Below are 24,004 nucleotides of genomic sequence, written 5' to 3' on the forward strand. Positions count from 1 at the left end.
ACAAACTAGTACCAAACTAGAAAAAAGCTAGAAACTAGCACCAACCTAGAAACTTGCACCACACTAGAAACTAGCACCACACTGGAAACTAGCACCACACTGGAAACTAGCACCACACTGGAAACTAGCACCACACTGGAAACAAGCACCACACTACAAACTAGTACCAAACTAGAAAAAAGCTACAAACTAGCACCAACCTAGAAACTAGCACCACACTAGAAACTAGCACCACACTGGAAACTAGCACCAACCTAGAAACTAGCACCACACTATAAACTAGCACCACACTAGAAACTAGCACCACACTAGAAACTAGCACCACACTAGAAACTAGCACCAACCTAGAAACTAGCACCACACTAGAAACTAGCACCACACTAGAAACTAGCACCACACTAGAAACTAGCACCACACTGGAAACTAGCACCACACTGGAATCTAGCTAGAAACTAGCACCACACTAGAAACTAGCACCACACTAGAAACTAGCACCACACTGGAAACTAGCACCTCACTAAAAACTAGCACCTCACTAGAAACTAGCACCTCACTAAATACTAGCACCTCACTAGAAACTAGAACCTCACTAAAAACTAGCACCACACTAGAAACTAGCACCACACTGGAAAATAGCACCTCACTAGAAATTAGTACCAAACTAGAAAATAGCATGAAACAAGCACCACACTAGAAACTAGCACCACACTGGAAACAAGCACCACACTACAAACTAGTACCAAACTAGAAAATAGCTAGAAACTAGCACATTTACATTTACGTCATTTAGCAGACGCTCTTATCCAGAGCGACTTACAAATTGGTGCATTCACCTTATGATATCCAGTGGAACAACCACTTTACAATAGTACATCTATATCTTTTGGGGGGGCTAGAAACTAGCACCACACTAGAAACTAGCACCACACTAGAAACTAGCACCACACTAGAAACTAGCACCAGACTAGAAACTAGCACCACACTGGAAACTAGCACCACGCTAGAAACTGGCACCACGCTGGAAACTAGCACCACATTGGAAACTAGCACAACACTGGAAACTAGCACCTCACTGGAAACTGGCACCTCACTAGAAACTAGCAACACCCTAGAAACTAGCACCCCACTAGAAACTAGCACCACACTAGAAACTAGCACCACACTGGAAACTAGCACCACACTGGAAACTAGCACCACATTGGAAACTAGCACCACACTAGAAACTAGCACCACACTGGAAACTAGCACCACACTAGAACAGAGGTTTGAAAACCATTCTCCAGATAATGTTAATGTTTATGTAGATGTTAAAACCTTGTAATGTTACACTTGAATGTTCATGAATTTTAATGAATGTTGTCATCAAGTACAATGTGTTATACCTGTTAATCATGTTATGCTACTTATTCATCTCTTCCCATGCTCTACAGTAAGTACCTATCATGTTAAAACGTTTCCATAAGTTTTTGGACACTTGTTTGTAAATGAGTGTTAGTAATAAGCTCTATTTCTGTTTTAAATAGCATCTATTTTTATGAGCCTCCCCAAGACACACCTTATGTTAAGCATGGCCTTCTCACATAGTCACATCCTAGTCTGGGCTTAGAGGCCACTATGGCAACCACTCTGTTATGAAAGCTATTACAAGATACATTTTCAAATATCTGGCAAGTGACTCAGAGTGACATTTGGGCTGTCACACCACACAATAGTTTGTTTTAGTCACTTGGCTCTACTGAACAATAGAAATGTATTTATTTTCTTATCCTGGGTCTTTTTTTCCTATTAATGTAGTACATTTTTTCAGCATTGTCAGAGAAACAGGATTCCCTCTTCGGGACACGCCAAAACTCATGCATCCCTTCTTAAATGCTGTGAGGACTATTACTAAAGTTAGCTTTTGTATGGTTTTAAAGATTTGAAAATTGTGATTTTAACCTGTGATTTGCCCCAGCATACAAAGAAAATGTTCATTTATAAAATACATAAAACTGACATGACATAAAATAAATTGCAATAGAGGTCTGTTTGGGTGACGTGAGCTCTGGGTCTTAAAATCCTCCTCCCTCACAGCCTAAGAGTTTTTTAAATGTTTTATTTCACCTTTATCTAACCAGATAGGCCAGTTGAGAACAAGTTCTCATTAACAACTGCGACCTGGCCAAGTTAAAGCAAAGCAGTGCGACAAAAACAACAGCACAGAGTTACACATAAACAAACGTACAGTCAACACAATAGAAAAATCTATGTACAGTGTGTGCAAATGTAGAAGATTAGGGAGGTAAGGCAATAAATAGACCATAGAGGCAAAATAATTACAATTTAGCATTAACACTGGAGTGATAGATGTGCAGATGATGATGTGCAAGTAGGGATACTGTGGTGCAAAAGAGCAAATGTAATACATTAATAAGAAAGAAAAACACAGATAAGAAAATAAATACAGCCTAAGAGTTAAGCACTGATTTATTCACCTGTGCCTTATCCCCATTATTTAAAAAAATTACAAATATATTTAACCTTTATCTAACTAGGCAAGTCAGTTAAGAACAAATTCTTATTTACAATGATACTTGTATCTCGGACACATACAGTATTTCAATCAATCAATTTGTAAATCTTATACTGTATGTTTAGACTTACTTAACGTAAGTTTTTTTCAATACATGTATGCTATGATGTATAATGTTTTGTTTTGATCTCTCAGCATTTACCCATATATAAAACATCTTCACTTCATTTAGAGCAGTTGGTTACGTCATGAAAACGCCCTGAGGCTACATGGTCCTTTGCCTTTTTAATAACATACTGTCACGTCCTGGCCAGTATAAGGTTAATTGGTATTGTAGTTTGGCCAGGACGTGGCAGAAGGTATTTGTTTTATGTGGTTCGGGGTGGTGTTTTGGAAAATAGGGTGTTTGATTTAGTGTTTCCGGGTTTTTGGTTTTTGAGTTATCTAGTTAGTTGTATGTCTATGTTTGGTTAATTGGGGTGGACTTCCAATTGAAGGCAGCTGTGTGGTGTTGCCTTTGATTGGAAGTCCTATATTAGTTGGGTGTGTTTGTTTGTCTAATTGTGGGAGATTGTCTTTGGATTTGCTGTGTTGCCTTCAAGGCTGTCATTTTGTCGTTCGTTCTCTGTTGTTATTTTTGTGTTCATTTTGGATTGAATAAATGTTCAAAATGAACAACCGCATGCCTGCTGCGTTTTGGTCCTCCTTCACCGACGACAACTTATGTGACACATACACATTTGAAGCGATCATAAAAGTGATGTTTGGCATTTTTACAATGCCAAAACCTTAACATACAGGTGTTTAGGGTTGTGATTGGTTAATGTTGGAGATTTTTTTTCCCCTTTTTTTTTTTTTATTATTTTTTTTTGTCTTCTGTTCTTTTTAAACAGAAACATTGTGATTGTTTGAAATGTAAAGGGGTGAAACATGAGACCGGTTTGGGGAGAACTGTTACCCTTTCATAAATATGTACTGGTAAGCTTGATACAGAAAACACGCAAAAAAGGGAGTGGCTCACAATTTTTAAGGGATCAAGAAGTGAAACCAAACAGTAATTATAGACTAGTTGACAGTTGGTTGAACCATCAAATACAATGTTCTCAATTGTATTCCCCTGAAATGTAATCCTATTAAGTGTTTGACAGAGCTTGTACAGGATAGTATTTAATTACAATGCTGCTTATTAAACTGTCCGTCGTGATCTTGGTTGAGCCCATGCAACAGTGGGAAAACCACAAGTCCACAGCACTTTTAGATTTGGTTTAATAAAAAAATGTTGACACAAAAATGTTGAAAAGAGGGACAACTGCCTTACCTCATGATTCTTCAACTCGTGCACAATTAGTAGCCTTCCAATCAAAGTGCTGCAGGCGGTGTGTTTGTGTGCGTGAGTGTCTTGACCAGTTAGATTTACGTAAATCCATAGAGATAGAGGACTCTAATGCCATGGACCTCGCTATTGAGGACTTTCACCATTTTGAAGTAGTCAACCAGGTCTACTATTTGAGAAGGTCCAGTCACACACATTTCCTAGATGGCAAAGGTCAACGGTCCTGATGGATATAGTCATTAATGGGTGTAGTAACAAACCCACCCCTCGTAACCAATATGGAACCCCGTATTGACCCCGTTCTGGGTCCAGATCCGGTCCGCGGTCCGCCTGTTGAGTATATTTGTATTTATTTTATTTTTATTTCAACTTTATTTAACCAGGTAGGCAAGTTGAGAACAAGTTCTCATTTACAATTGCGACCTGGCCATGATAAAGCAAAGCAGTTCGACACATACAACAACACAGAGTTACACATGGAGTAAAACAAACATACAGTCAATAATACAGTAGAAAAATAAGTCTATATACAATGTGAGCAAATGAGGTGAGATAAGGGAGGTAAAGGCAAAAAAGGCCATGGTGGCAAAGTAAATACAATATAGCAAGTAAAACACTGGAATGGTAGATTTGTAGTGGAAGAAAGTGCAAAGTAGAAATAGAAATAATGGGGTGCAAAGGAACAAAATAAATAAATAAATAAATACAGTAGGGGAAGAGGTAGTTGTTTGGGCTAAATTATAGATGGGCTATGTACAGGTGCAGTGATCTGTGAGTTGCTCTGACAGCTGGTGCTTAAAGCTAGTGAGGGAGATAAGTGTTTCCAGTTTCAGAGATTTTTGTAGTTTGTTCCAGTCATTGGCAGCAACTGGAAGGAGAGACGGCCAAAGGAGGAATTGGCTTTGGGGGTGACCAGAGAGATATACCTGCTGGAGCGCGTGCTACAGGTGGGTGCTGCTATGGTGACCAGTGAGCTGAGATAAGGGGGGACTTTACCTAGCAGGGTCTTGTAGATGACCTGGAGCCAGTGGGTTTGGCGACGAGTATGAAGCGAGGGCCAGCCAACGAGAGCGTACAGGTCGCAGTGGTGGGTAGTATATGGGGCTTCGGTGACAAAACGGATGGCACTGTGATAGACTGCATGCAACTTGTTGAGTAGAGTGTTGGAGGCTATTTTGTAAATGACATCGCCGAAGTCGATGATCGGTAGGATGGTCAGTTTTACGAAGGTATATTTGGCAGCATGAGTGAAGGATGCTTTGTTGCGAAATAGGAAGCCAATTCTAGATTTAACTTTGGATTGGAGGTTTGATGTGAGTCTGGAAGCTTACAGTTAGAGCTTAGAGTCTAACCATACACCTAGGTATTTGTAGTTGTCCACATATTCTAAGTAAGAACCGTCCAGAGTAGTGATGCTGGACGGGCGGGCAGGTGCGGGCATCGATCGTTTGAAGGGCATGCATTTAGTTTTACTTGTATTTAAGAGCAGTTGGAGGCCACGGAAGGAGAGTTGTATGGCATTGAAGCTCATCTGGAGGGTTGTTAACACAGTGTCCAAATAAGGGCCAGAAGTATACAGAATGGTGTCGTCTGCGTAGAGGTGGATCAGAGACTCACCAGCAGCAAGAGCGACATCATTGATGTATACAGAGAAAAGAGTTGGCCCAAGAATTGAACCATGTGGCACCCCCATAGAGACTACCAGAGGCCCGGACAACATGCCCTCTGATTTGACACATTGAACTCTACCAGAGAAGTAGTTTGTGAACCAGGTGAGGCAATCCTTTTAGAAACCAAGGCTATTGAATCTGCCGCTGAGGATGTGGTGATTGACAGAGTCGAAAGCCTTGGCAAGGTCAATGAATACGGCAGCACAGTATTGTTTCTTATTGATGGCGGTTACGATATCGTTTAGGACCTTGAGCGTGGCTGAGGTGCACCCATGACCAGCTCTGAAACCAGATTGCATAGCGGAGAAGGTGCGGTGGGATTCGAAATGGTCGGTAATTTGTTTGTTGACTTGGCTTTCGAAGACCTTAGAAAGGCAGGGTAGGATAGATATAGTTCTGTTGCAGTTTTGGTCAAGAGTGTCCCCTCCTTTGAAGAGGGGGATGACAGCAGCTGCTTTCCAATATTTTGGAATCTCAGACGACACGAAAGAGAGGTTGAACAGGCTAGTAATAGGGGTTGCAACAATTTTGGCAGATAATTTTAGAAAGAAAGGGTCCAGATTGTCTAGCCCGGCTAATTTTGCAGCTCTTTCAGAACATCAGCTGACTGGATTTGGGAGAAGGAGAAATGGGGAAGGCTTGGGCGAGTAGCTGTGGGGGGTGCAGTGCTGTTGACTGCGGTAGGGGTGGCCAGGTGGAAAGCATGGCCAGCCGTAGAAAAATGCTTATTGAAATTCTCAATTATAGTGGATTTATCGGAGGTGACAGAGTTTCCTATCCTCAGTGCAGTGGGCAGCTGGGAGGAGGTGTCCTTATTCTCCATGGACTTTACAGTGTCCCAGAACTTTTTTGAGTTTGTGTTGCAGGAAGCAAATTTCTGCTTGAAAAAGCTAGCCTTGGCTTTTCTAACTGCCTGTGTATATTGGTTTCTAACTTCCCTGAAAAGTTGCATATCACGGGGGTTGTTCGATGCTAATGCAGAACGCCACAGGATGTTTTTGTGTTGGTTAAGGGCAGTCAGGTCTGGAGAGAACCAAGGGGTCATCAGGAGGGATCAGCCAATGAATTATACTGGTGAGTAATCTCCATAACGCAGGTAACAGTCAATCTTCAACATTGTCTTTATATCTGGTGGCACTGGTCTCTACACACACGCTCACACATACTTACACACACACACACACACACACACACACACACACACACACACTTACACTCCAACACATACACATACTTACACCCCAACACACACATAAACACACACACACACACACACACACACATACTCACACCCCAACACAAACACACATTCTCACACCCCAACACATACTTACACCCCAACACACACATAAACACACACACACACACACACATACTTACACCCCAACACAAACATACACACACACACACACATTCCACATACCCTACTGCTACTGCTGCATATACCCTGCTGCTTCTGCTGCATATACCTTGCTACTACTGCAGGATGGCGGGTCTAAGGTCATTTAATATAGTATTAATGAAGGGTGGGTGGGTGGCGGGCCGGTTGAATAAAGATAAAACAATCCATAAAAAAAATCCATAAATGTATAATTCTTGTACAATTCATATCTATAGGCTACATTTAGGTGTTCTTTCGTTATTTTTATCTGGCATTAGTGCATAAGCCTAAACTTTAGGGCCAAATACACACCATTTTTTGTTTTTTCAAAACATTAGGGTACTGTGTTAAGTTATCACGGGATCCAGCACAAGAGAATCAGAGATACAAATATGGTGCAAAATTAAGGTTTTATTTGCAGTCCAGTGAAAATAGCGCAGGTGAATATTACCAAAAATGGCACGGAATTGATCCAGAAATTACGTTCTCGTATTGCAGTCAACGCAGGAGACAAAATGTCAATAGAGAACAGTAGCACGTAGTAGCAACCAAACGGCTACGAAAGGCAAAACGTTTAAAGCCTATAACAGGTCAAGAACACTCATGCAACTGAGAATTAATTTAGAGAACTTAGCAACACGTTACTTTCACAGCAGTCCTCCCGATAATGGTAAAGAACGGGCCTATATACAGACAATACCCAATATACCCACACTACCCACAATACCCCAGCGCACCCAATTGGAGAGAAACCATAACAATGCACACTTTTTTGGTTTATGTACTTTATTAATCAATTTTTCTCCCCAATTGGTAGTTACAGTCTTGTCCCATCGCTGCAACTCCCATACAGACTCGTAAAAAAACGAAATTACATAAGTCCTTGAGTGTGTTACCTTTAATAGCACAAACGAATGCTGTACTAATACGTTTAATTTAAACGGCATGTAACAAATTTGATAGAAACGGAATTGTTGGTAGGCTACTTGGTGTGCATGGGGAAAGGAGAACGCAGAAGGGAACAGGTCTTCCTGTTCAATAGGACCCTACATATTGACCGCTACATATTTCTACGTGGAAATCACGTCGCGGACCAGACTTGAAGCACATCTACAAAAAAGCAGAGTGCACTCTCCACTTTCCTCCGATATTTATTTAGCAAAACTAGTAAAGAAGTCATCCCGACAGACAGAAGCAAAAAGTATTTACAGAAATGTTGTAGCAGCCCACACCTAAACATTAGGGAAAAGGGAAATGTGTCTTCCGCATTTAACCCAACCCCTCTGAATCAGAGAGGTGCAGGGGGCTGCCTTAATCGACCTCCACGTCTTCGAATAGCAATCTGATATGCTGTATATGGGATGCAAATGAGACGATTTTTCAGTCTGATCAACTGTAGCCTTGTCACAGTATCTAACGAAGGTGGCGCCCCTCCTCGGTCGGGCGGCGCTCGGCGGTCGTCGTCGCCGGCCTATTAGCTGCCACCGATCATTGTTTCTGTGTCTTTTGGTTTTGTCTGTCTGTCTGTCTGTCTATCTCGCACCTGTTTTGTGTTTGTCATTAGTGGGGGGTTATTTAGTGTGTATTTTCAGTTGGGGTTCTCGTGCGGGATTGTTTATTGTCCACTCAGGACAGTTGTGATTATAAATTGTTATTGTGGATTATTATTGCCGGGCTGCGCCCCGTGCGCATTTCGCTTCCAGTGCGCTTATTTTGGGAAGGTGTTTTTCCCCTGGCAGACTTCGCCACGCGCCTGGTGCCCTACGGCTATTGCGTGTCAATAATATTATTAAAACACCGTTGCTCCGGCCCTCTGTCTCCTGCTCTTGATTCCACCTCTCCACTGGTCCTAGACAGTCGTGACAAGCCTACCGATGCGTCCTGTCTCATCTGGTCAGGGGAAAGGAAGTGGTAACATTATGTATTTATAACTTAAGCCAATGTATTTGTGTTAAAATAAATTACATTTGGTTTATATTCAAACTTCGGTTGGCTAAGTTACTTAGGCCTTTTCAATCCAAAATTATTGACTGGAATTAATCAGTCAACAAATAGTGTTTTTAATTACAGATGCATAGGCCTACACAATGCAATCCTGCATAAAGCAAGCTCAGCCATGTTAGTTATATTGTCTAATCGCAGTTGTCTCTGTGTCTGTGTAATGGAAAAACCCCCTGTTAGTCTAGTTTTAAAATAAAGTTAATATGAACAAGTACAAGATTCATATATTTTGACAGGGCCAGATGTTTTTCCAGGAGTTTTTTTTAGTATGTGACCTTGAAAGAAAAACTCTGGTCCGATCATCATAGCCCATATAAAACTATTTTACAACTGAATAATCACTATGTGTCACGACTCCTACCGAGGGTGGCTCCTCTCCCTGTTCGGGTGGCGCTCGGCGGTCGTCATGACTGGCCTACTAGCTGCCACCGATCCCTTTTCTGTTTGTTTGGTCTAATTAGTTTCACCTGTTTTGTATTAGGCTTGTTAGTTGGGAAGTACTGGTGGACCACCTTGGCTAGAGACATTAGGTTCTATGTTTCTTCCTGTTCAGTGTGCGCCCAGAGTAAGGCTCCTAGGCACCTTCCTAGAGGGAAGTTACAACCCCTCCCCGTTCCACAACGGCCATGGTCTCACCTGTCGGTGGACTTCCTTACCGATCTTCCCCCGTCTCAGGGGAACACCACGGTCCTGGTTGTTGTGGATCGGTTTTCTAAGTCCTGCAGTCTCCTTCCGTTGCCCGGTCTCTCTACGGCCCTACAGACTGCGGAAGCTCTATTCACCCATGTCTTCCGGCACTACGGGGTGCCGGAGGACATCGTCTCTGATCGGGGCCTCGGTCAGCTTGACCGAGAGCAATGGACAGTTGGAGAGAGTGAACCAGGAGGTGGGTAGGTTTCTGCGGTCGTATTGCCAGGACCGGCCAGGGGAGTGGTCCAGGTACGTCCCATCGGCAGAGCTGGCACAAAACTCACTCCGCCACTCCTCCACTAACATGTCGCCATTTCAGTGCGTGTTAGGCTACCAGCCAGTCCTGGCACCGTGGAATCAGAGTCAGACCGAGGCTCCTGCGGTGGAGGATTGGGTGCAGCACTCCAAAGAGACCTGGAGGGCTGTCCAGGAATCCCTCAAGCAAGCAGGTGGACGGTAGAAGAGGAGCGCTGACCGCCACTGCAGTGAGGCCCCCGTATTCGTACGGGGCCGCAGTGTGTGGGGCCCTTCAAAGTTCTGAGGAGGATAAACGAGGTGTGTTACAGATTACAACTCCCTTCCTATTATCGTACTAACCCCTCGTTTCATGTGTCTCTCCTCAGGCCGGTGGTAGCTGGTCCCCTGCAAGGCGAGGTGCCGGAGGTCCCTCCGCCCCCTCTGGACATCGAGGGGTCCCCGGCGTACACAGTATGTGCTGTTCTGGACTCGAGACGCCGGGTGAGGGGCCTGCAGTACCTCGTGGACTGGGAGGGAAACGGCCCGGATGAGAGGTGCTGGGTACCGGTGGGGGACATCCTGGATCCGTCACTGTTGAGGGATTTCCATCGCCTCCACCCGGATCGCCCTGCGCCTCGCCGTCCGGGTCGCTCCCGAGGCCGGTGTCGGTGCACTGCGGGAGCCGCGCGTCGGGGGGGTACTGTCACGACTCCTACTGAGGGTGGCTCCTCTCCCTGTTCGGGTGGCGCTCGACGGTCGTCGTCACCGGCCTACTAGCTGCCACCGATCCCTTTTCTGTTTGTTTGGTCTAATTAGTTTCACCTGTTTTGTATTAGGCTTGTTAGTTGGGCTATTTAAGCCCGTAAGTCCGCCTGCTCTTTGTGCGTGCTTAATTCTTCCTTCCACTGGTGGATATTATTATTGGGCGTTTTGGTGTGCCCAGCATTTTGGGCGAATTACTTTTGTGCGTAATTAAAGCGCTACATTGAACTTTTCTGCCTCCTGCGCCTGACTCCACACCCACTACGACCAGACCGTTACACTACGTCATACCCTACACAGGGATTACGTCATAGCAGCTGGAAGTAGGGGTGCTGAGGGTGCTGCAGAACCCTCTTAAAAAATATGTAAAATATGTTAAAAAAAATACACAGAGAGAGAGAAAGAGAGAGAGAGAGAGAGTAACAGAGAGATAGATTCACCCTACTAGAATCTGAAGTCAAATGTCTACTGTTTGCTGATGATCTGGTGCTTCTGTCCCCAACCAAGGAGGGCCTACAGCAGCACCTTGATCTTCTGCACAGACTCTGTCAGACCTGGGCCCTGACAATAAATCTCAGTCAGACAAAAATAATGGTGTTCCAAAAAAGGTACAGTTCCCAGGACCAAAAATACAAATTCCATCGAGACACCGTTGCCCTAGAACACCGATACATACCTCGGCCTAAACCTCTCTTTAGTATCGCCTGAGATCCCCAAAGATTGGAAAGCTGCCGCGGTCATCCCCCTCTTCAAAGGGGAGACACCTTAGACCCAAACTGTTATAGACCTATATCCATCCTGCGCTGCCATTTTAAAATCTTCGAAAGCCAAGTTAATAAACAGATCACTGACCATTTCGAATCCCACCATACCTTCTCCACTATGCAATCTGGTTTCCAAGCTGGTCATGGGTGCACCTCAGCCACGCTCAAGGTCCTAAACGATATCATAACCGCCATCGATAAAAGACAGTACTGTGCAGCCGTCTTCATCGACCTGGCCAAGGCTTTTGACTCTGTCAATCACCTCATTCTTATCGGCAGACGCAATAGCCTTGGCTTATCAAATGACTGCCTCGCCTGTTTCACCAACTACTTCTCAGATAGAGTTCAGTGTGTCAAATCGGAGGGCCTGTTGTCCGGACCTCTGGCAGTCTCTATGGGTGTGCCACAGGGCTCAATTCTCGGGCCGACTCTTTTCTCTGTACATATCAATGATGTCGCTCTTGTTGCTTGTGATTCTCTGATCCACCTCTACGCAGACGACACCATTCTGTATACATCTGGCCTTTCTTTGGACACTGTGTTAACAAACTTCCAAACGAGCTTCAATGCCATACAACCCTCCTTCCGTGGCCTCCAACTGCCTTTAAATGCTAGTAAAACTTAGTGCGTGTTCTTCAACCGATTGCTTCCCGCACCCTCCTGCCCGACTAGCATCACTACTCTGGATGGTTCTGACCTAGAATATGTGGACAACTACAAATACCTAGGTGTCTGGCTAGACTGTAAACTCTCCTTCCAGACTCACATTAAGCATCTCCAATCCAAAATTAAATCCAGAATCGGCTTCCTATTTTGCAACAAAGCCTCCTTCACTCATGCTGCCAAACTGTAAAACTGACCATCCTACCGATCCTTGACTTCGGCAATGTCATTTACAAAGTAGCCCTCAACACTCTACTCAGCAAACTGGATGTAGTCTATCACAGTGCCATCCATTTTATCACCAAAGCCCCATATACTACCCACCACGGCGACCTCTATGCTCTCGTTGGCTGGCCCTCACAACATATCCATCGCCAAACCCACTGGCTCCAGGTCATCTGTAAGTCTTTGCTAGGTAAAGCCCCGCCTTATCTCAGCTCACTGGTCACCATAGCAACACCCACCCGTAGCATGCACTCCTGCAGGTATATTGCACTGGTCATCCCCAAAGCCAACACTTCCTTTGGCCGCCTTTCCTTCCAGTTCTCTGCTGCTAATGACTGGAACGAATTGTAAAAATCTCTGAAGCTGGAGTCTTATATCTCCCTCTCTAACTTTAAGCATCAGCTGTCAGAGCAGCTTACCGATCACTGTACCTGTACACAGCCAATCTGTAAATAGCACACCCGACTACCTCATCCCCATATTATTACTTACCCTCTTGCTCTTTAGCACCCCAGTATCTCTACTTGCACATCATCATCTGTACATATATCACTCCAGTATTCATGCTAGGTTGTAATTATTTTTGCCTCTATGGCCTATTTATTGCCTATCTCCCTGCTCTTCTACATTTGCACACACTGTACATAGATTTTATTTTGTGTTATTGACTGTACGTTTGTTTATGTGTAACTTTGTGTTGTTGTTTTTGTCGCACTAATTTGCTTTATCTTGGCCAGGTCGCAGTTGTAAATGAGAACTTGTTTTCAACTGGCTTACCTGGTTAGATAAAGGTGAAATAAAATTAAAAAAACATCAGCACCACAGGTAACTTCCACAAAGCTGTGAATGATCTGAGTGACAAGGAACATAAAATTCGATATACCAATTTAGGATTTGGCAAAAAAAATTATTGAATCAGTTATAGAACCCGTTGCCCTTTATGGTTGTGAGGTCTGGGGTCCGCTCACCAACCAAGAATTCATAAAATGGGACAAACACCAAATTGAGACTCTGCATGCAGAATTTAGCAAAAATATCCCCTGTGTACAATGTAAAACACAAAATAATGCATGCAGAGCAGAACTAGGCTGATACCCTCTAATTATCAAAATCCAGAAAAGAGCCGTTAAAATCTACAATCACCTAAAAAGGAAGCGATTCCCAAATCTTCCATAACAAAGTCACCACCTAGAGAGAAATAAACCTGGAGAAGAGCCCTCTAAGCAAGCTGGTCCTGGGGCTCTGTTCACAAACACAAACAGACCCCACAGAGACCCAGGACAGCAACACAATTCGACCCAACCAAATCATGAGAAAACAAAAAGATAATTACTTCACACATTGGAAAGAATTTACCAAAAAACAGAGCAAACTAGAATGCTATTTGGCCCTAAACAGAGAGTACACAGTGGCAGAATACTTGACCACTGTGACTGACCCAAAATTAAGGAAATCTTTGATTACGTACAGACTCAGTAAGCACAGCCTTGCTATTGAGAAAGGCAGCCGAAGGCATACATGGCTCTCAAGAGAAGACAGGCTATGTGCACACCGCCAACAAAATGAGGTGGAAACTGGCTGCACTTCCTAACCTCCTGCCAAATGTATGAACATATTAGAGACACATATTTCCCTCAGATTACACAGATCCACAAATAATTTGAAAACAAATCCAATTTTGATAAACTCCCATATCTACTGGGTGAAATACCACAGTGTGCAATCACAGCAGCAAAATGTGTGACCTGTTGCCACAAGAAAAGGGCAACCAGTGAAGAACAAACACTATTGTAAATGCAACCTATATTTATGTTGATTTATTTTCCCTTTCGTACTTTAACTATTTGCACATCATTACAACACCGTATATATACATGATATGATTTTTATTGTTTATTTCACTTTTGTTTATTAAATACTTCACTTGTTTGGCAATGTAAACATAAGTTTCCCATGCCAATAATGCTCTTAAATTGTATTGAATTGAGAGAGAGAGAGAGAGAGAGAGAGAGAGAGGGAGAGAACTGGCTGGTGGATGAGATCACTAAAAGACATGACTGCTTTAGCGACACTCCAGGGTAGCTCCTTTGTTAGGATACTGGAATTCTTTGCAGTTTGGTTGTTTTTTCAGGTTTAAAAATGTAAAAAATCTCCTGCGTAATGGAGTAATAGGGATGAACCAGAAAGTTTTAAGGTAGGCGTACTCAAATTCTTACATTTGTTATTGTTTTCAGTAGAACACTCTTGGGCAACCCTTAAGGTCCCTGCTACAACTAGGCTCCTGTGGACTGGACTTAATCTCAACATTAAGGAGCTCATATCACCAAAACAGATTGGTCAACAGTACTGAAGATATATTATGAATACATTTGTTTTACTCCCCCCAATTATTTTAGGGTACTTCTGAGAAGTGGCGTAAAGTACTTAAGTAGAAATACTTTAAAAGTACTACTTAAGTAGTTTGGGGGGTATTTGTACTTTGCTTAACTATTTATATTTTTGACAACTTTTACTTTTACTTCACTACATTCCTTTAAAAAATCATGTACTTTTTACTCCCTACCTTTTCCTTGAAACCCAAAAGTACTCGTGACATTTTAAATGCTTAGCAGGACAGGAAAATAGTCCAGTTCACACACTTATCAAGAGGTCATCCCTACTGCCTCTGGTCTGACGGACTCACTAAACACAAATGCATCGTTTGTAAATTATGTTTGTGTAGGAGTATGCCCCTGGCTATCCATAAATTTAAATTTAAAAACAGCTGATGTGCTGTACAGAAACCCAGCCTACATAAAACCCCAAACAGCAAGCAATGAAGGTGTAGAAGTACGGTGGCCAGGAAAAACTCCATAGAAAGGCCAGAACCTAGGAAGAAACCTAGAGAGGAAGATGTCTATGAGGGGTGGCCAGTCCTCTTCTGGCTGTGCCGGGTGGAGATTATAACAGAACATGGCCAAGATGTTGAAATGTTCATAGATGACCAGCAGGGTCAAATAATAATAATCACAGTGGTTTTAGAGGGTGCAACAGGTCAGCACTTCAGGAGTAAATGTCAGTTGGCTTTTCATAGCAAATCATTCAGAGTATCTCTACTGCTCCTGCTGTCTCTAGAGAGTACTTTTGATACTTAAGTATATTTCGAACCAAATACTTTTAGACTCCTGCTGTCTCTAGAGAGTACTTTTGATAATTAAGTATATTTATAACTAAATACATTTAGACTCCTGCTGTATCTATAGAGTACTTTTGATACTTAAGTATATTTAGAACCAAATACCTTTAGACTTTTACTCAAGTAGTATTTTACTCAGTAACTTTCCATTTTACATGAGTAACTTTCTATTAAGGTATCTATACTTTTACTCAAGTATGACAATTGGGTACTTTTTCCACCACTGCTTCTGAGTATAATGCATACCATGGTGTTGAGTTTTCAAGGGCTCTATTGCTTCAATCCACTGCCAGAACATTGTGTATGCTGCCTGCATTTGTCACCTTATACTTGCTTAACCTTATTCAACCTTTAATGTATTTGTTTTACCTCAACCACATTTTTTGATGCTGACTCAAACTATTCTTGAACCGCCCTCATACTGACATGCAGTGGGAATCAATCACTTTGTTATGAAAGGTATTACAAGATACATTATGAAATATCTGACAGGTGTGTCATCAGGGTGATTCTGAGTGACACGTGGGCTGTCACACCACACAATAGTTTGTTTATGTCACTTCGCTCTACTGAACAATAGAAATGTATTTACTTTCCTATCCTGTGTTTGTTTCCTATTAGTTTATTCAGTTTGTTCAGCATCCTCAGAGAAACAGGCTTCCCTCTTCGGGACACGCCAAAACTCATGCATCACCTGCTAAATGCTGTGAGGACTATTAATAAAGTTAGCTTTTGTGTGGATTTAAAGATTCGAAGATTGTGATTTTAACCCGTGACCAGCCCCAGCATACAGAGAAAATGTTAATTTATAAAACACATAGCACATTATGACATGACATAAAATAAATTGCAACAGAGGTCTGTTTGGGTGACGTGAGCTCTGGGTCTTAAAATCCTCCACCCTCACAGCCTAAGAGTTAAGCACTGATTTATTCACCTGCGCCTTATCTCCCTTATATCTCAGACACATACAGTATTTCAATCAATCAATCAATTATATGGCTAGACTACATTAAGTCAGTTAACTTTTTTTTGCATACCTGTATGTTTTGATCATATCTGTAAATAAAGCATCTGCACTTCAATTAAAAGGGTTGTCTGATTAGGTCAGGAAAAAGGTATTGAGGATAGATGGTCCTTTTTTTCATAACACATTTGAATTGATCCTACATTGCTAAACATTTTACATATTTACAATGCTAAAAACTGAACATACAGGTTTTATGTTTAGGGTTGTGATTGGTTAATGTTCAGCCCCTGTTTGTTTTAGGTTTAAGGTTAATGTTCAGCCCCTGTTTGTTTTAGGTTTAGGGTTGTGATTGGTTAATGTTCAGGCCCTGTGTGTTTTTCATCCAGATTCACATTTATTTTCCAAGCAATAGCAGACAATATTTTACATACAGTCGTTTTTTTAAAGGACCAAAGAGTCAGTCTGCTTTGTGTTTTCCTTTTTTTTGCCATGGAAAATCAGGTATCGTAATCGTCACTGTACTGGTATCGTGACAACCCTAGTTTGAAATGTAAAGGGGGGAACCATGAGACCAGTTTGGGCAGAACTGTTACACTTGACATCACAGGAGGTTGGTGGCGAGGGTGGACTCGTGCTATTGGCTGGAGCGGAATTAGTGGAACGGTATCAAATACATTGTTTCCATGTGTTTGATGCCATTCCATTTGCTCCGTTCCAGCCATTATTATGAGCTGTCCTCCCTCAGCAGCCTCCACTGCTTGACATAATAGAATCTCATGTAGATAGATGTAGACATTTCCTCTAAAGGTGCAACAGGGAGGTTGCATTTCGGTCGTAAATTTCTGTTGTGTCGACACTTTCTCTATTATTAGTTTTAGTTTAAGGTACTGCTGTAAATTGGTTGCCTGGTGGTCCAATCTGTTTGTCCTGTACAACAGATTGGCCTCAATTTCACACTCCCCTCTTTATTTATTTAGATAGTGAAGCTAAAACTTTTCATTTGGCTCTATACTCCAGCATCTTAGATTTCAGATCAAATGTTTCATATCAGGCAACAGAACAGAATGTCACCTTTTATTTGAGGGTATTTTCATACATATCTGTTTTACAGTTTAGAAATAAAAGCATTTTATGTATCTAGGCACCCCATTTGAAGGTGTAATAAGTATTTAGTCAAATTTCCCATATTCCATGCAATGACTACATCAAGCTGTAGTAGTGGTTTCTTTGCAGCAATTCGACCATGAAGGCCTGATTAACGCAGTCTCCTCTGAACAGTTGATGTTGAGATGTGTCCATATTAAGGCAAAAACAGCTCAAATAAGCAAAGAGAAACAAACAACAGTCCATTATTACTTTAAGACATGAAAGGTTAGTCAATACAGTACATTTCAAGAACTTTGAACGTTTCTTCAAATGCAATCGCACAAACCATCAAGCACTATGATGAAACTGGCTCTTATGAGGACCGCCACAGGAAAGAAAGACCCAGAGTTACCTCTGCTGCAGAGGATAAATGCATTAGTTACCAGCCTCAGGAAATTGCAGTCCAAATAAATGCTTCACAGAGTTCAAGTAACAGACACATCTCAACATCAACTGTTCAGAGGAGACTGCGTGAATCAGGCCTTCATGGTCAAATTGCTGCAAAGAAACCACTACTTAAGGACACCAATAAGAAGAAGAGACTTGCTTGGGCCAAGAAACACGAGCAATGGACATTAGACCGGTGAAAATCTGTTCTTTGGTCTGATTTTGAGACTTTTGGTTCCAACCGCTGTCTTTGTGAAACGTAGAGTAGGTGAACGGATGATTTCGGCATGTGTTGTTCCCATCGTGAAGCATGGAGTAGGAGGCGTGACGGTGTGGGGGTGCTTTGCTGGTGACGCTGTCTGTGATTTATTTAGAAGTCAAGGCAAACTTAACCAGCATGGCTACCACAGCATTCTGTAGCAACACGCCATCCCATCTGGTTTGCGCTTAGTGGGACTATCATTTATTTTTCAACAGGACAATGAGCCATCACACTTCCAGGCTGTGTAAGGGCTATTTGACCAATATGAAGAGTGATGGAGTGCTGCATCAGATGACCTGGCATCCACAATCACCCAACCTCAACCCAATTGAGATGGTATGGGATGAGTTTGATCGCAGAGTGAAAGAAAAGCAGCCAACAAGTGCTCAGCATATGTGGGAACTCCTTCAAGACTGTTGGAAAAGCATTCCTCATGAAGCTGGTTAAGAGAATGCCAAGAGTGCGCAAAGCTGTCATCACAGCAATTTGTTTAACATTTATTTGGTTACTACATCATCCCATATGTGTTATTTCATAGTTTTGAAGTCTTCACTATTATTCTACAATGTAGAAAATAGTAAAAAATATAAAGAAAAACCCTTGAATGAGTAGGTGTGTCCAAACCTTTGACTGGTACTGTAGGTTTTTTTCCACCATGAAAACATTTTGCACACCTCTTGCATATTTCACATCATACCTGCTGAACCTCATTTGTGACGCTGACACTCCCAAGATGCTTTACCATCATTGTTTGGCCACACCCAAAATATACATGATTTCCCGTCATACTGACACTGTCACTTCTCTTTGACAACGCAGTGGGAATAGACAGGTAAGCATATCTCACAATAACAACTAATAATAATATAGCATTATATTTAAGTAACCATAATATTTGTAATTTAAAATGCTTTATTGTATTTTACTGACATTTAGGATTCCATAGGCTTTAACATGGGATGACATGGGAATGTGTGTGCTTCTCTGTGATTTTTAGTGGTCTTCCAAAAGATTTGTTTAGAATTTCGCAAGAATCTGATTTATATAAAATGCCATTCTTAGTATGTTTTTAATATCAGCAAAGGCAAGGTTCTATTACTGCACAATGTTGGGAATCCTGACTTGAAATACACTTATTTATTTGGACAGTGAAGCTAAAACTTTTCATTTGGCACTATATTGCAGCATTATGAATTTCCGATCAAATGTTTCATTTAAAAAGAGATGTTGTATTGTCACATACCCCAGATAAGTGCAGTGAAATGTGTTGTTTTCCAGCGCCCCTGGAGAAAATTAGGGTTAAATACCTTGCTCTCGGGCACATCAACAGATTTTTCACCATGTTGGCTCAGATATTTGAGAACATAAAACATCAAAATAAGTATATATTTTTTTAATCCCACATTTCTAATTAGATGTTCCAAAATATACTTTTTGTATGTCTTCATGTTTTGAACAGATATTTTGATCAATTTCATCCACAGCCACTTCTTATGAATATTTGTTTGTTATTCATTCAAAGTGTTGTGTTTCTGTGGTACTCAGAGGCTGAAAGATTGGCAATTGAGCTAATCTTAAATATGGGGTCTCCATATCCATATATTTTCAGGGTACATACATCTACCTCTGTGCAAAATTTGGTGTTTTTATCATAAAGTTTACAATAAAGTTTACAATTGAGTCCAGATTTTTAGTTTAGCCTCGCGCCACTAGTATACAAAAGATAGATTATTTTTAATTCCTACATATTATTGGGAATTGGGAAAGGGTACCTAGTCAGTTGTACACCTGAATGCATTCAACTGAAATGTGTCTTCCACATTTAACCCAACCCATCTGAATCAGAGAGGTGCAGGGGGCTGCCATAATCGACATCCACGGCGCCTGGGGAACAGTGGGTTAACTGCCTTATTCAGGGATAGAATGACAGATTTTTTACATTGCCAGTTCAGAGATTTGATCCAGAACCTTTTGGTTACTGGCCCAACGCTCTAATTAACACAGAAATCATGGTAAAATTGTGTTTTTCTGTCAGTAACTAGTTGCTTGACAAAATCCTAAAATTTTAGAAGGATCAAATAAAGGGTTTTGAAATGATTAAATGTTTTACTCCCTTGGGGTCAAAATTTACCCCCGTTGCTGCTGTTAGGGTTAATACACTATAAGTGTATTTGTCCAAATACTTCACACCTTCAAATGGGGGGACAAGATGCATAAAGTGCTTTCATTTCTAAATGGTAAAACAGATATGTATGAAAATACCCTCAAATAAATGGTGACATTCTGTACTGTCACCTCATTTAAAACATTTGATCTACAATCTAAAATGCTGGAGTATAGAGCCACATTAAAAGTCTATCTTGACTGTCCAAATAAATATGGAGGGGAATGTATATGTTTGAACTGGAATTCATCTTTAAATATTTCATTGACATCAAGACATCATTTCTTGCGAAGGTCTGTGAATTATAACCATGATCTGTATGGGTGTGTATCTCAAGTCAGCGTTTGGACTTTACACATAACATTTGGTTTCTTACCTTATTAACAGATTATGCATATCTACAGTATATCTGTATGATTCATTTAATTGATAGAATTTCAGTTATTTTTCTTAATTATAATAGAATTTGCCCAAATATTTATAATTTTTTATAATTTCCAAATCGATTTGACAACCGACAGTGTTTGCCGGTGCTATTGTACCTTCTTATGAGGATGTCCTGCATTATCTTTAATATGCTTTTCAATACCAAAGGTTTCCATTTACGGGAAGGTGAGCCATACCCAATCTGATGATGGGATGCCTCACTACTTCAATATGGGCCCTACTACTCTCAGCTATCGGATTTGGTAAGTTAATTTGACAGACAAAGAAATCCCAACCTTGGCCCTCCTGTGTATACTGTATATAAGTGCAGTCCTCAGGTTTTTTATATGCAAAATAATAAATAAAACAGGGGATGTTGACGCCAGTCTGTGTTCAGTAGCTGGTAGGTTTTAATTTAAACCATCCATAGTTAAACCCAACAAGTTGTTTGATATTTAATAACCCAGAAATCAATTGACACCTCAGCTTATTACATCTAACAAAAGCTGATAATAGACTAAATAAGAAACCCAAGAAATAACTTTTATAGATTCTTTGTTCTGTCAATAAAGATATTCAACTGATAATTCAGTATTGAATGTTTCTTTCCTTCTTATCTATTTCAGGCTCCATAGCTACACTGATTTCTGCAGAGGTAGGTTGTCTCCCAATGCCAGATCATTTCACGCTCTTCTACTGCTAGATTAACATAGTGTAAATAAATCACTCCATTCTCAGTGTATTGACATACCATGTTGTAGTCTGTATTAAAGAATAATGTATTATTATTATTATTATTATAAAAAGATAATTTGTCTTAATTATTGCTTGTACTATTTATATCCCAACAATATTATGGGCTATATGGTTGTGTTTTTCAGAGTAATGTAACATACATGAACGGTAGGTCATTTATTAAATCTAATTTCAATAAAAATCTGTATTAAGTAGCTAATACGATGTGAATAAACTGCTATTTTGTAATTAGATAACGACCAGTAAATTGGTTAAAAGCTACAATTGAATAACATTACATTTTAGTCATTTAGCAGACACTCTTATCCAGAGTAACTTACAGGAGCAATTAGGATTAAGTGCCTTGCTCAAGGGCACATTGACCGTTTTTTCACCTAGTCGGAGATTCAAACCAGCAACCTTTTTGTTTACTGGCCCAATGCTCTTAACCGCTAGGATACCTTCCGCCCAACAAAAAAGCATTCATTAACCCAAATGACAATGACTCATGACTCAGTGATATTGCACAACTACCATTTGTCGTTGATTACTTATGTCACTTTTCCTCTACTACTTTTCAACATCTTAGAGCCACATCAGTGGAGCCCGGAAAACAGGTTAGTGTTCACAAGCATGTAGCTACACTCGCATCTGCTAACCATATGTATGTGACCAATAAAATTTCATTTGAGAGTTATTGAGTTATTGTCGCAGTTTTTGTTGTTGTGGTAAATTCTATGCCATAACGGCTTTGACCTCTATATGGACAAAATGAAGCCTGTTATTTCAATTTTTTTCTGGAACAGAATGACGAACAATGCCTCACAAGGGGCCTGCAATTCAACAACACTGAATCAGGCCAGTTCCAGGGTAAGTCTGACCGGGAAGAGATGAGGTAGACATTAACAAAAAAATGAAGGATGAGTATTATTGGAATCTAGCTTTTACAGCATCGCCACAGTGTACATTATTTTATGACAGAGGCTTCATAAAACGTAGGCCTATATAGAGGCAGTAATATCAGCACAACCAATCAGAATCGTTAAAACATCAGCAACATGGTCCTATTGGTTGTTCGATAGTGCCCTCTGGTGGCAAACCAATTAATAGCACCTACACCTGTCATTTGTAAATATTCATGCACAAAAAAAATATGGTTATCTGTTACATTTGTTCTTTGTACAAATGTATTAACGTATCTGTCTTTCTAAACAGATCTCTAAAGCTGTAGACACCCTGACTAACCAACTGTCTTGTGAGGGAGGGAACAACCAAAGCTTTCCTGAAGAGAAGTTCAGCGTGCTGCAGCAAGACCTCAGACAGATTATGAAATTGGCCTTAAAAGTCTTCCTTCAGTTGGTACTTAATCTTTACATACTAAGACCTCACTCGCACATTTTACTAAACTAAGAATCATATTAGTATTAACTAAGAATCCCTATGGCAACTGCTCGGCCTCCGACCACATGTCACTACAGAGGGTAGTGTGTACAGCCCAGTACATCACTGGGGCCAGGCTTTCTGCCATCCAGGACCTATATAATAGGTGGTGTCAGAGGAAGGCCCAAAAAAATGTCAAAGACTCCAGCCACCCTAGTCATAGACTGTTCTCTCTGCTACCGCACGGCAAGCGGTACCGGAGCGCCAAGTCTTGGTCCAAGAGGCTTCTTAACAGCTTCTACCCCCCAAGCCATAAGACTCCTGAATAGCTAATCAAATGGCTACCCAGACTGTTTGCATTGACCCCCTCCCCCCACCCACTCTTTTACACTGCTGCTACTCTCTGTTTATTATCTACACATTGTCACTTTAACTCTACCTACATGTACATATTACCTCAATTACCTTGACTAACCGGTGCCCCCACACATTGACTGCGGGGGCACCCTGTATATAGCCTCGCTACTGTTATTTTACTGCTGCTATTTAACTATTTTTTATTTAGTTTTTTTACTTAACACTTTTTTATTAAAACTGCATTGTTGGTTAAGGGCTTGTAAGTAAGAATTTCACTGTAATGTCTACCCATGTTGCATTCATCGCATGTGACTAATACAATTTGATTTGATTTGATTTAATTTCACACTCAAACCTGGTCATGAATTAAAATCAACATGGATGATGTTTGATTTTCAGAAAGTGTAAACAATGTAAACTGTCCAATTTATTTCAGGGCACCAATGAATCAAAGTCTGAGGTCCTGGATGTCTTTGGAGCTTTGAACAGTCTCAACAGTGATAACGTCCAAAATGTGCAGTTCATCCACCTGTGGTTCAACGTCCAGCTGGTACCTCTTTTACCCCACATTACCGGAGACTTCGTGACCCTGTTGAGCACAAGAGACTTCAGCTGCAGCTCCTATCAGGCACTGTACGTTGACAATCATTCTGATTCTAATATTATTAAGGAAATTGTCCTCTACAATGTTGTTTCATCTAAATGATTTTCTTTTTAAGGGTCATGGGATTGAGTGGTGAACTGGAATCCATTAATGAAGAGCA

Source organism: Salmo salar, chromosome 01 (assembly GCF_965601325.2).
Source record: "Salmo salar chromosome 01, fSalSal1, whole genome shotgun sequence".
Lineage (NCBI taxonomy): Eukaryota > Metazoa > Chordata > Actinopteri > Salmoniformes > Salmonidae > Salmo > Salmo salar.